Raw genomic sequence first — 12,214 nt, 5'->3', positions numbered from 1 at the left:
GTGATCTCGGCTCACTGCAACCTCTACCTCTCGGATTCAAGCGATTCTCCTGCCTCAGCCTCCTGAATAGCTGGGACTACAGGTGTGCGCCACCGTGCCCGGCTAATTTTTTGTATTTTTAGTAGAGATGAGGTTTCACCATGTTAGCCAGGCTGGTCTCGAACTCCTGACCTCATGATCTGCCTGCCTCGGCTCCCCAAAGTGCTGGGATGACAGGTATGAGCCACCGCACCCAGCACTGCAACTCTTCCTGAACCAGCACCCCCAGTTTCCCCAGGTTGAGGCTGCAATGGGCTGTGGTCGTGCCACTGTACTCCAGCCTGGGCAATAGAGCAAGACCTTATCAAAAAAAAAAAAAAAAAATAGCTGTCCGAGGGGGATTTCCCTCTCCAAGACTTTCAGGAAATACAAATGTTTGTCTTGTTCATTGCTGTCTCCCCAGTGCAACACAAGACGACCCCCCTCTCCTTCGGATGGCGAAAGGACAGCTGGAAGGAGGGCTATTTTCGTTGTTATGTTCTCTGAATTTTCCAAATGTTCTATCATGGTGGTGTGTTAGATGTGCAATCAGGAATGAAAACAAGGCCAGTCATGGTGTCTTACATCTATAACCCCAGCACTTTGGGAGGCTAAGGAGGGAGGATCCCTTGAGGCCACCGGTTTAATGCCAGCCTGGACAACATAGCAAGACCCCGTCTCACCACCACCAGCAACAACAAAAACGTTTTAATTAGCAAGGCATGGTGGCATGTTCTTGTAGTCCCAGTCACTCAGGAGGCTGAAGCAGGAGGATGACTGGAGCCCAGGAGGTGGAGGCTACCGTGGGCTATGATCACGCCGCTGCACTCCAGCTGCAGGGGCCGGGTGAGATCCAGCCTCTAAAACAAAGAGAAGCAGAATTTTAGATGAAGTATTGAGGGTGGGGCCAGAGGAATGAATGATGAGGCACAAAAGGCTTGTGAAGTGGTTTGGGCTGAACCTCCTGCGGCACTTACAAATCCTAAACATGTGATTGAGGTGGTCAACGTGCTTTTGTCATGTCTATCCTGCCTGCCCCTGCAGCCCAGGAGTGTGCAGAGAACGAACAATTGTGTTAGAGTCTCTGTTAGGGAACAGCAGGTAGACCCAGAAAGCCCTTCTTCCAACCTTTGGCACGGCAGTTCTCAGAATGCAGTTCCTGGACAATTGCAGCAGCATCTCCTGGGAACTTGTCAGAAATGCAAATTCTTCGATCCCAACTTTTCCCTCCTACCTCTGAGACTCCAGGGTGCTACTTAGCCTTCCAGATAATGCTATGGTCCACACAAGTTTGACAACCACTGCGTAAGGTATTTCCTGTCTTTTTCCTATGCTTAAAAAAAAATCACGCTTATTCTATGAATACGACTGTACGTTTTGATTATTTTACCGCAACATTATATCAAAGAATTCTCCCAGATCATTAAAAAGCATTCAAATACTTTTTAATGAGCAGCCTTCCTAACGTCTGCATAAAACATGTCCTGTGGTTCTACCATCATTGACTTAATGAGAATTACTTTCTAAACACCTTCTGGGGAGTTAGTCCAACCTATCTAAGGGGATCCTACCATGTCAGGGCAGTAGGGAACAGAAGGAGAAAACCACAGCTGCCAACTCTGCCAAGACATCGCTGGATTTATTATATGTCCTGGTGAAACTGCCTTTGCAAAAATGATAACTGAGGAAATTACGACAGTGAAAGAAATCAGACCTAACCGACGCCATCTTGCTTCTAATCTCTAAGCTGTCCTTGTTCATCCCTGGACATAGGCTGAACTAGCTTTGGGAAGGAATTCGGTTCATGGTTTGACTCTGAAACAAAATTGGTAACAGGCCCTTTCCCCAAAAGACCCCCTTCTTGCCTGGGGACCCGTCTAGCTTTGCAAGACTAACAAATCAGCTACAAGATTAGAAATTACAATTTAGGGGTCATGCAGCCTCTGGCTCCAACAGTCTGAGCCTCCCCTAACTGCTCCTGGGAATAATATCAGTATTGTAAAACCTAATATCAGTACTTGAAATATTTTGCAGACCCTGCACTGGATGGATCAGCTAACAGCATGCAGACCAAAAATCTGGCTCAGCCAGTTCTGCCATCCCACCTAAGAACAGAAGACAGCAAGGAAACATCACTTTGGGCTGGGCATGGTGGCTCATGCCTGTAATCCCAGCACTTTGGGAGGCAGAGGTAGGCGGATCACTTGAGGTCAGGATTTCGAGACCAGCCTGGCCAACATGGTAAAACCTCGTCTCTAATAAAAATACACAAAAAACTTAGTCAGGCGTGGTGGTGGACACCTGTAATCCCAGCTATTTGGGAGGCTGAGGCATGAGATTGCCTGAACCTGGGAGGCGGAGGTAGCAGTGAGCCAAGATCACGCCACTGCTCTCCAGCCTGGGTGACAGAGCGAGGCTCCATCTCGAAAAAAAAAAAAAAATAAATGAAAGAAAGAAAACCTCACTTTGACCCCCTGTGACTCCATCTCCAACCTGACCAGTCAGTTTTCCCCACTTTCCAAGCTCCTACCCTCCAAATGTCTCTAAAAACTCTGATCTCTCAATGCCAGGGAGACTGATTTGAGATTTGAGTAAAAAATAAATGAAAGAAAGAAAACCTCACTTTGACCCCCTGTGACTCCATCTCCAACCTGACCAGTCAGTTTTCCCCACTTTCCAAGCTCCTACCCTCCAAATGTCTCTAAAAACTCTGATCTCTCAATGCTCAGGGAGACTGATTTGAGTAATAGTAAAACTCTGGTCTCCTGCACAGTCGGCTCTGTGTGAATTACTCTTTCTCTGTTGCAATTCCCCTGTCTTGATAAATCGGCTCTTTCAAGGCAGCGGACAAGGTGAACCCACTGGGCAGTTACCCTGGAGCCCCATGAAAGCTGTATCCCCATTTATGACCAGGCCTTGGAAGTCCCATAGGGTCAGTTCTGCTGCATTTTCTTAGTTGGGGAAGTTTTGTGGGGCCACCTAGGTTCAAGGGGTGGGGAGGATGTAGACTCTACCTCTTGACGGGGCAATTGACGAGGGTCTCAAGGAGGATGTGGGAGCAGAAACATGGTTGTGGCTATTTTTGGAAAATAAATCTGGCATAAGAGTTCTTGCCCAGGTGGGAGAGCTACCAGTGAAATGGGAAAAGTTCCCTTATCTCCCCTGTGGGGCCTGTGATAGGGGTGTGGCTCATCCTGCTGCTCAATCAGGTGTCCTGCTGCTCAATCCTCTAGGGCAGCCTGCAGACGGCAGGTTGTGGGGCTCCAGCTCCACTGCAGTGTCTACGGGTGAATGCTTACAGCTCCTGAAGCCCCAGTGGGCGTGTATTACAGTGCATTCTTTTAGTTTAGCCGTCCATAGGCAGCTTGTGTTAATCAGCTCAGTTAGACCCTCTGCCTTATTGCAAGGACAGAGGGCTTTCCGTATCCCAGGTTCTTGCCCTAGTGTACCAGAAAAATCGGATCATACGTGGGCTTGGAGAATGAGCGCAAGGTTTTATTGAGTGGTGGAAGTAGCTCTCAGCAGATGGATGGGGAGCCAGAAGGGGGATGGAGTGGGAAGGTGGTCTTCCCCTGGAGTTGGGCAGCTCAGTGGCTGGACTCTCCTCTGACTGTCCTTGGCTGAGCGCCACGTCTTTCCACCTTAGATGACCAGCTGGTGTCAGCTGGTATCTGTCAGTTTGTTCTTCTGCCATTGTGTTCCTCTTGATGACCAGCTGCTTGTGTCTGTGCACACTAGGGTCTTGAGTTTTTTATAGGCACAAGATGGGGGTGTGGTGGACCAGGGTAGTCTTGGAAAATGCAATGCTCTCTACCCAGCACTTCCCTGCCCCCCTCCTGTATCCCCAGCTTGCTGGTAGAAACAAACAGGAGGCTGCAAATGCTGGCAACACAATTCCAGTCCCTCTTCAGGAGGTAACACAAATACCCAAATTTCCCCCTTGTTCCCCCTCATCCTCCTGTCCAGCCCGTTCTCCACTTTTACCCATTCTACTCTTCTCTAGCTACTGCCACTCTCTGGCCTTTTTTTTTTTTTTTTTTTTTTTTTTTTTTTTTTGAGACAGGGTCTTACTCTGTCACCCAGGCTGGAGAGCAGTGGCGGGATCTCAGCTGACTGCAACCTCCACCTCCCGGGTTCAAGTGATTCTCCTGCCTCAGCCTCCTGAGTAGCTGGGACTACAGGTGCCCACCACCACACCTGGCTAATTTTTTTGGTATTTTTAGTAGAGATGGGGTTTCACCCTGTTGGTTACTAGAATTAAGTAGTTCACTTTTTGATTATTGTCTTTCTGCTCAACCCTAAAAGCCCTTTAGATTTTATTTTATTTATTTATTTATTTATTTTTATTTTTGGAAACACAGTCTCCCTCTGTTGCCCAGGCTGGAGTGCAGTGGCTTACTGTAACCTCTGCCTCCCGGGTTCAAGTGATTCTCCTGCCTCAGCCTCCTGAGTAGCTGGGACTACAGGTGCATGCCACCACTCCTGGCTAATATTTTTTGTATTTTTAGTAGAGACAGGGTTTCACCATGTTTGCCAGGATGGTCTTGATCTCCTGACCTTGTGATCCACTCGCCTTGGCCTCCCAAAGTGCTGGGATGTGACTCCTCTTGGTAGTTACTGCTCCCTCCTTACCCCATCCCTTTCCATTCTGCTGTCCGGCCCCTCCTTCATGGCCCTTGCGGTGTTCTGAAATTGCATTTTTATTTATTTATGTGTTTATTTCCCTCCACTCAAATTAAATATTTTTGAGAACAGAGTCTGTCTTATTTGCTCCAGAATCCCCAGGGCCCTGATGCAGAAAAAGCACTCAATCTGTAGCTAACTGAATAAGCCAGTTTCCTGCCTCCTTCCGCCCCTAGTGCTCCTTGCATTTCACCTGCAAGGCTTGACCTGCCTGAAACTGACCAGTTGTGGCCTTAGGCAGGTAACATTTAAGGTGTTTTTGACCAGTAAACCAGGAAGGGATTGGAGATCATCACATGTCGGTGAGATGTTTGGGTCTAAGGTTCTACCCCTAGGGGAGGGTGGGCATTCAGATCTCACTGAAGAAGGTAAAAGGAAGAGAGAGAACTTTCACATCCCTCAGGGCAACAGTGGGGCTGGTAAGGGGTCAGAGAGGAACATTCTAAGATTCCTTGAGGATTAACCTGCTGAAGGTGTCAGAAGTGAAGAAATCAGAAAGATGTGTAGCCAGGTGAGCTCAAGACTGATCACAAGGCTTGTGTAACCCGAGGGGGTCCGCAAGCATGTGTCATTTAGGGGTAAATTTCAAAAAGTCACCACCCTAAGCTCGATAGTGCCCCTTGTCTCTATTGAGGTTTGGGTGGTGACTTTCTGAAATTTACCCCGAAAGGCAGGAGGCCAAAGAAACACAGTGCAGTTTTTTCTGTTTTTTTTTGGACAGGGTCTTGCTCTGTTGCCCAGGTTGGAATGCAGTGCCACAGTCACAGCTCACTGCAGCCTCAACCTCCCGGCTTAAGTGATCCTCCGATCTCAGCTTCCCCAGTAGCTGGGACTACAGGCATATGCCACCATGCTCGGCTACTTTTTGTATATTTTGTAGAGATGAGGTTTTGGCATGTTTCCCAGGCTGGTCCTGAACTCCTGAGATCAAGCAATCCACACACCTCGGTCTCCCAAAGTGCTGGGATTACAGGTGTGAGCCACCACACTCCACAAGAGTGCAGCTTTGAGAGGTGGAATCTAAGAAGGCGTCCCAGGTTATGGGAACGCGGGGAAATGGAGCTTGATACAGAGAATACAGTGTCCCAAAGCCCAGTGCAATAGCAGGAAAGGAGAGCTGGGCTTTCCTGATGGGGAACAACTCCCTGTTCAGCAGTGTAATGTGCACAGATGTGAAAAGGCAGAGGCAGAAAGAGACGTGCTCCAGGAGGAGACAGCTGCAGCAGGTAACTCTAAGAAAATGAAGCAGTCTGGGGAGCTCACCTGGTTCCTTCCTTCCCTTCCCTCCTTCCCTCCTTCCCTCCTTCCTTCCTTCCTTCCTTTCTTTCTTTCTTTTCCTTCCTTCTTTCTTTCTTTCTTTCTTTCTTTCTTTCTTTCTTTCTTTCTTTCTTTCTTTCTTTCTTTCTTTCTTTCTTTCTTTCTTTCTTTCTTTCTTTCTTTCTTTCTTTCTTTCTTTCTTTCTTTCTTTCTTTCTTTCTTTCTTTCCTTCCCTCCCTCCCTCCCTCCCTCCCTCCCTCCCTCCCTCCCTCTCTCTCTCTCTCTTCTTTCTTTCTTTCTTTCTTTCTTTCTTTCTTTCTTTCTTTCTTTCTTTCTTTCTTTCTTTCTTTCTTTCTTTCTTTCTTTCTTTCTTTCTTTCTTTCTTTCTTTCGAGACGGAGTCTAGCTCTGTCACCCAGGCTGGAGTGCAGTGGCATGATTGATCTTGGCTCACTACAAGCTCTGCCTCCCGGGTTCACACCATTCTCCTGTCTTAGCCTCCCAGTAGCTGGGACTACAGGTGCCCGCCACCACGCCCGGCTAATTTTTTTGTATTTTTTAATAGAGAGGGGGTTTCAATGTGTTAGCCAGGATGGTCTCGATCTCCTGACCTCGTGATCCACCCACCTCGGCCTCCCAAAGTGCTGGGATTACAGGCATGAGCTACCGTGCCCGGCTGGAGCCCACCTGGTTTCTGGGTAACTAATTGCCTTAAGAAAGTAAGGGTCCTAGGCCGGGCACGGTGGCTCACGCCTGTAATCCCAGTACTTTGGGAGGCCAAGGCAGGCAGATCACTGGAGGTCAGGAGTTCGAGATCAGCCTTACAAGCACGATGAAACTCCGTCTCTACTAAAAATACAAAAATTAGCTGGGTGTGGTGGTATGCACCTGTAGTACCAGCTACTCAGGAGGCTGAGGCAAGAGAATTGCTTGAATCCTGGAGGCAGAGGTTGCAGTTAGCTGAGATTTCACCATTGCACTCCAGCCTGGGTGACAGTGAGACTCTGTCTCAGAAAGAAAAAGAAAGAAAGAGAGAAAGAGAGAAAGAGAGAAAGAGAGAAAGAGAGAAAGAGAGAAAGAGAAAAAGAAAGAGAAGAGAGAGAGAAAGAGAGAAAGAGAGAAAGAGAGAAAGAGAGAAAGAACGAACCGGTCCTGGTGTGCCAGGAAGCCCATGGAAAAAATTCTGGGAAGAGGATGTTAAGTACCAGAGCCTGGACAGACACTTTGGCTGGAAGACTTGGCTGCTCTGTAGGGAGAAGTGCTTAATTGCACCTGCATGTTCTGTTGGTTACCTGGTGGTTTCATATGGGTGCAGGGGTCTTGTTTAGGAAACTGAATTCCAGGCTGTGCTAAGTGCCCCTCCCTTTCTTTCCATAGCCTCCTTTCTCAAAACTGGCCAGAGAGGGAAATTATCTGTGTATGTTTCCATCATTATTCCATGAATGCCTTTAGGGTACCACAGAGCCCAGCACACAGTAGGTGCTCAATGCATGTTTATTGAAAGGGATCGCCTACCACTGACACTTGATGTTCTCTTGCTCCTCCCTCCTCCTTCTCCTTCCTCCTTCTCCTCTTCCTCCTCCTCCTCCTCTTCCTCCTCCTCCTCCTTCTTCCTCCTCCTCCTCCTTCCTCTCCTTCCACTTACCCTTCTCCTTCCTCTTCCTCACCTTCCCCTTCTCCTTCCTCTTCCTTTCTTCCCTTCTCCTTCTTTCTATTCCTCTTCCTCTCCTTCACCTTCTCCTTTCTCTTCCCCTTCCTCTCATTTGGCTTCCTCTTCATTTTCCCCTCCTTCCACTTCCTCTCCTTTCCCTTCTTCTTCCCCTTCCCCTCCTCTTTCATCTTCCTCTTTCTTCCCTTCTCATTCCCCTCCACTTTCTTCTTTCTCCCCTTTTTATTCCTCTTCCTCTCCTCCTTTCTCTCCTTCTTTTTATCCTTCTTTCTCTCCTTTCCTTTCTCCTTCTTCTTCCTCTTTCTCCCTTTCTCATTCCTCTCCCTCTCTTTCTTCCTCTTCCTCTCCTTCCCCTTGTCCTTCTTCTTTCTCTCCTTCCCCTTCTCCTTCCTCTTCCTCTCCCTCTCTTCCCCTTCTCCTTCCTCTTCTGCCTCTTCCTCTTTCTCTTCTGCCTCTCCTCCTTCTCTTTCCTCTCCTCCTCCCCTCCCCCTCTCCTCCCCCTCCCCCTCTCTTCCCCGTCCTCCCTTCTGCCTCCTCCTCCTTCTTCTCCTTCTCCTCCTCCTCCTCCTCCTCCTTCCTCCTCTTCTTCTTCTTCTTCTTCTTCTTCTTCTTCTTCTTCTTCTTCTTCTTCTTCTTCTTCTTCTTCTTCTTCTTCTTCTTCTTCTTCTTCTTCTTCATCTTCTTCTTCTTCATCTTCTTCTTCTTCATCTTCTTCTTCTTCATCTTCTTCTTCTTCTTCTTCCTCTTCTTGACAGGGTCTCACTCTGTTGCCCAGGATGGAGTACAGTGACAAGATCATAACTCCCTGCAGCCTCCAATTGCCAGGCTTCAGTGATCCTCCAACCTCAGCCTTCTGAGTAGCTGGAACTACAGGAATGCATCACTATGCCCAGCTAATTAAAAAAAAATGTAGAGATGGGGGTCTAACTATGTTGCTTAGACTGAGGATCATCTTAACTAAATCTTTTTTTTCTCCCTTTTTAAAACTCCATGTTGGGCTTTCTCCAGATGGGCTATCTGAATCTTGGTGGATGCAAACTGCTTCTCCCTACCCAGGTACAATTTTGATGCCTGGATATCTGGATTCCCCACCTCCCGTCCCTCAGATGCCATTGAACTCTGCACAGCCATTCACATCACAGGCACAGCTGCTCCTGCTGCATGTTTCTGCTTTCAGAGTTGTGCTAAATATCACAAGAAGTGGTGTGTAGTTGAGCACATAATGATTTGAGGGATTTCAACATGAGGCCAAAACTGTGTTCTCTTGGAGAAAACTAAAGCCTGCAGACTTTGCAAAGTTGGTCATTTTGCTGCCCCCCTGCCAAAAACAAACAAACAAAAAACAACAACAACAAAAAAAACCCAATCAAAACCAGTTTTTCTCTTTCCCTAGATGGTGGATGCTGGAGAAAATAGTGACTCAGTCAACAACAAATCCATCGGAAAGGATTTTCTGTCTTAGACCCACACAAGGACCAGTGGGGCCGAGGAAGTTAAGATGTGACATTCTTTGGCAATACAACCCATAATACTCACAGCTTCCATGAATTTGCTCCACTAGGCTTTGTGCTGGGTGCTGTCATAAAAACACCTTCATTTGTTGAGCCATGTACCCAGCCTGTACTGAATGCTTTATATATTTAATCTCATTTTGTCCTTGCAACCACACTGGGTGTTATAGCCTTCATTTGAAAGTGAAAGATCCAACCCTAAGTCTACCTGATAATAAGGTCCATGGATTTGTCTGTGATACCAGGATGCCAATCTGAGCTGTGCCAGGAGCAAGTGGCTTCTGCCATGCTCTGGGATGGTGACACTGAGGGAAGTTACTTTAGGGAAGGTAGGAGATGGAGAACTTCAGAGGGTCCCAGCCTCCACCAACATGGCCAAGTTGGCATCATCTGTCTACGGAATAGGCAGGGAAGAGTAGGTCTATTTGGAAAGTAAGCTCTGGCAAATTTCAAAGACTTGGTGAACTTGCAAGGAAAAACTCTTTTTTTTTTTTTTTTGCATGGGCTGTAGTGAGGGGTCATGGGCCCTGACACTGGTGGCTCAGGAATGTGGCCAAAGTGCATAGGCAATACAAGTTCCTGTAGCAACTTTGGCCTGGGTGACAAGGTGGAAAGAGCATCAGTACAGGTCATCAGGGAGTCTCCAATACTCCCCAAGGGCAAAAGGTAGAAAGGTGAATGTCCTGGTTTGTCCTTCTCTCCCTTCCTTCCTTCTTCAATCTCTCACTTCTTCCTTTTTTCTTTTAGCTATCTCTGCCTGTCTTTCACTATCTCTCTATTAATCTTTATTTTTTGTCCATCCATTTCCATCCGTCTGTCCATCCATCCATCCATCCATCCATCCATTTCTCCATCCATCCATTCATCTATCCATCTATCATTCATCTATTCATCCATCATCCATCCATCCATCCATCCATCTGTCCATCCATCCATCCATCCATCCATCCATCCATCCATCCATCCATCCTCCATCTATTTATCTATCCTATCCATTCATCCATCTGTCCCTGTATCCATCTATCCATCTATATACTCATCTCTGGCTTGTAATAGAAGGTCTTTAGGGGAGAGAAAAATCTCCTGAATGCTTAGTGTTTCCAAGACTGGCTTTAGTGACAGTCATTGTCAACTTCTCAGGGCTGATTTGCTGAGTCAGGACCTTAGCCTCCTCATCTGTAAAGTGGTGGGGTTAGACCCAATGACCCTGAGGGTCCATTTGAGCTCAAACGTCCTATGAGTCTATGATTTTTTTGACTTTAGAGTCCAGAAATCTCCAGATCATGGCCCCTAAGGAGATGCCAGTGTTCCTTTCCAGCTTGCAAACCTGTTTTGCAGCCACAGATGGGCCTCCAGGGCAGCAGGGAAGCCGGGAGCCAAGAGGCTGCCTTGTGCGAATGAGTGATCTGTGCAAGGATGATTTGTGAGGGCAGAGCGGAGGGCAGCAGGTCTGGGGTTTCCTGGGGCTGCTGGCGCACTCCGACATCTGCTATTTTTCACTCCAGTGAGACTGATTGGCTCCAGATGGGCCCCTGCAGACTGTTTTTGGCTGTGCTGGGAAGTGTGGCGGCTGTCTGTGTTTCATCTCTGAGCCCTCTAAGAGACAGCAGAGCATGTGTTAACTGCTTCAGCTAAAAGGCCAGCAGATTCTACAAGAGGGCCCCAATTCCAAATGATCCCTTCTAAGCAGATGGATTTTTATTTCCCTGAGGCATTACTCTCACTTCAAAGAAAGGTCTGCTCTGGATCGCATGGAGGAATACCTGGTTTGGTGGGCCTGAGTTAGGAAATTTCAACTGGAGGGAAGATTGTTTTATTGGGTTAAGTCAGTTCTTTGGGTCAGTGTCTGTGGCTCTTCTTCAGCTAACAGGAACTTTGACCTTACTGAAGGGGACCCTACTACCTTTCGTAGACTCAAACATTACTAGCAAGACCCTTTTAGGAAGCTTCCTCTATAAGCCTTAGCTGACTAAGCCCTTCCCTTGGGGGCCAAATCCAGTGACTGTCTGTGTCTTTATTTCACAAAGGAGCTTGACAGAGGATAAAGATTTCCTTGGCCAGGAGTCAGGAAACTTGATTTGGAAGCATGAACCTGTTGCTTCCTGGCTGAGTGATCTTGGACAGGTTGTTTGACTCTCCATCGCCTCCATTTCATTTGTAACTTATGATGCTAGTATCTTTTCAAAGTCTGATGCTCATTGGGTCTATACTTTTCAGCTTTCTCAGAGATAAGCATTGCTGGGAGCAGTGGGGACCAGCTTTTCAAACATAAAGAATCCAGGGACAATGTCACAGTTTTTGCAAGACCCAAGGACAACTCTTATTTGTATGTGCCTTTGTCAGGGCAACCCATAGGTACACTGAGGGTCCTGGGTTCTGACCTTGAGGGACTCAGCCAACAGAGGTGGGCCAATGCAGACCCCTGTAGCACCTTTGGCCTGGGTGATAGGTGAAGACTTGACTTCCACTGTGGGTTTTTCCTCCACTAACTTTACCAGATAGCTTTTTCTCCTTCTTTCTTTTTTTCCCTCTATTTCCTTCATCCGAGTCCATTTGTGCTGCTAATGGACAATAGAAAAATACCATAGATCAAGTGGCTTAAACAAAAAGCCATTCATTTCTTACAGCTCTGGAGACTGGAAGTTGCTGGCAGATTCAGTGTCTTGTGAATGCCTGGTTTCTGGTTCACAGATGGCTGTCTTCTGTCTGTGTCCTCCCATGACAGGGAGCAGAGAGCTCCCTGGGGTTTCATTTTTAAGGGCACTAATCCCATTCATGAGGGTTCAACAAAATTGAACACACATAGGCTCTTACTAAATATTTAGATTTACATAAGAGCAAGCCATCATGCCTGAAAATGCTTTCAGATACTTGCAGGGAAAAAGGAAAAGAGAAAGGAGAGGGAAAGTTGAAGAGAGAGAAGGAAAGAGGGGAGGTATGGTAGATTCATACCATGTCTATTTAGCTAAGCTGGATTTCTGTTTCCTGGAATCCCCTTCTGCTATGGTTTGAATGTGTCCCCCAAAAGTTCATGTATTGGAAAGGTGAGAGGTGAGACCATTGGGAGGTCACTGGGT

Source organism: Macaca thibetana, chromosome 3 (genome assembly GCF_024542745.1).
Source record: "Macaca thibetana thibetana isolate TM-01 chromosome 3, ASM2454274v1, whole genome shotgun sequence".
NCBI classification, from domain to species: domain Eukaryota; kingdom Metazoa; phylum Chordata; class Mammalia; order Primates; family Cercopithecidae; genus Macaca; species Macaca thibetana.
Note: the sequence above shows the minus strand (reverse complement) of the source record.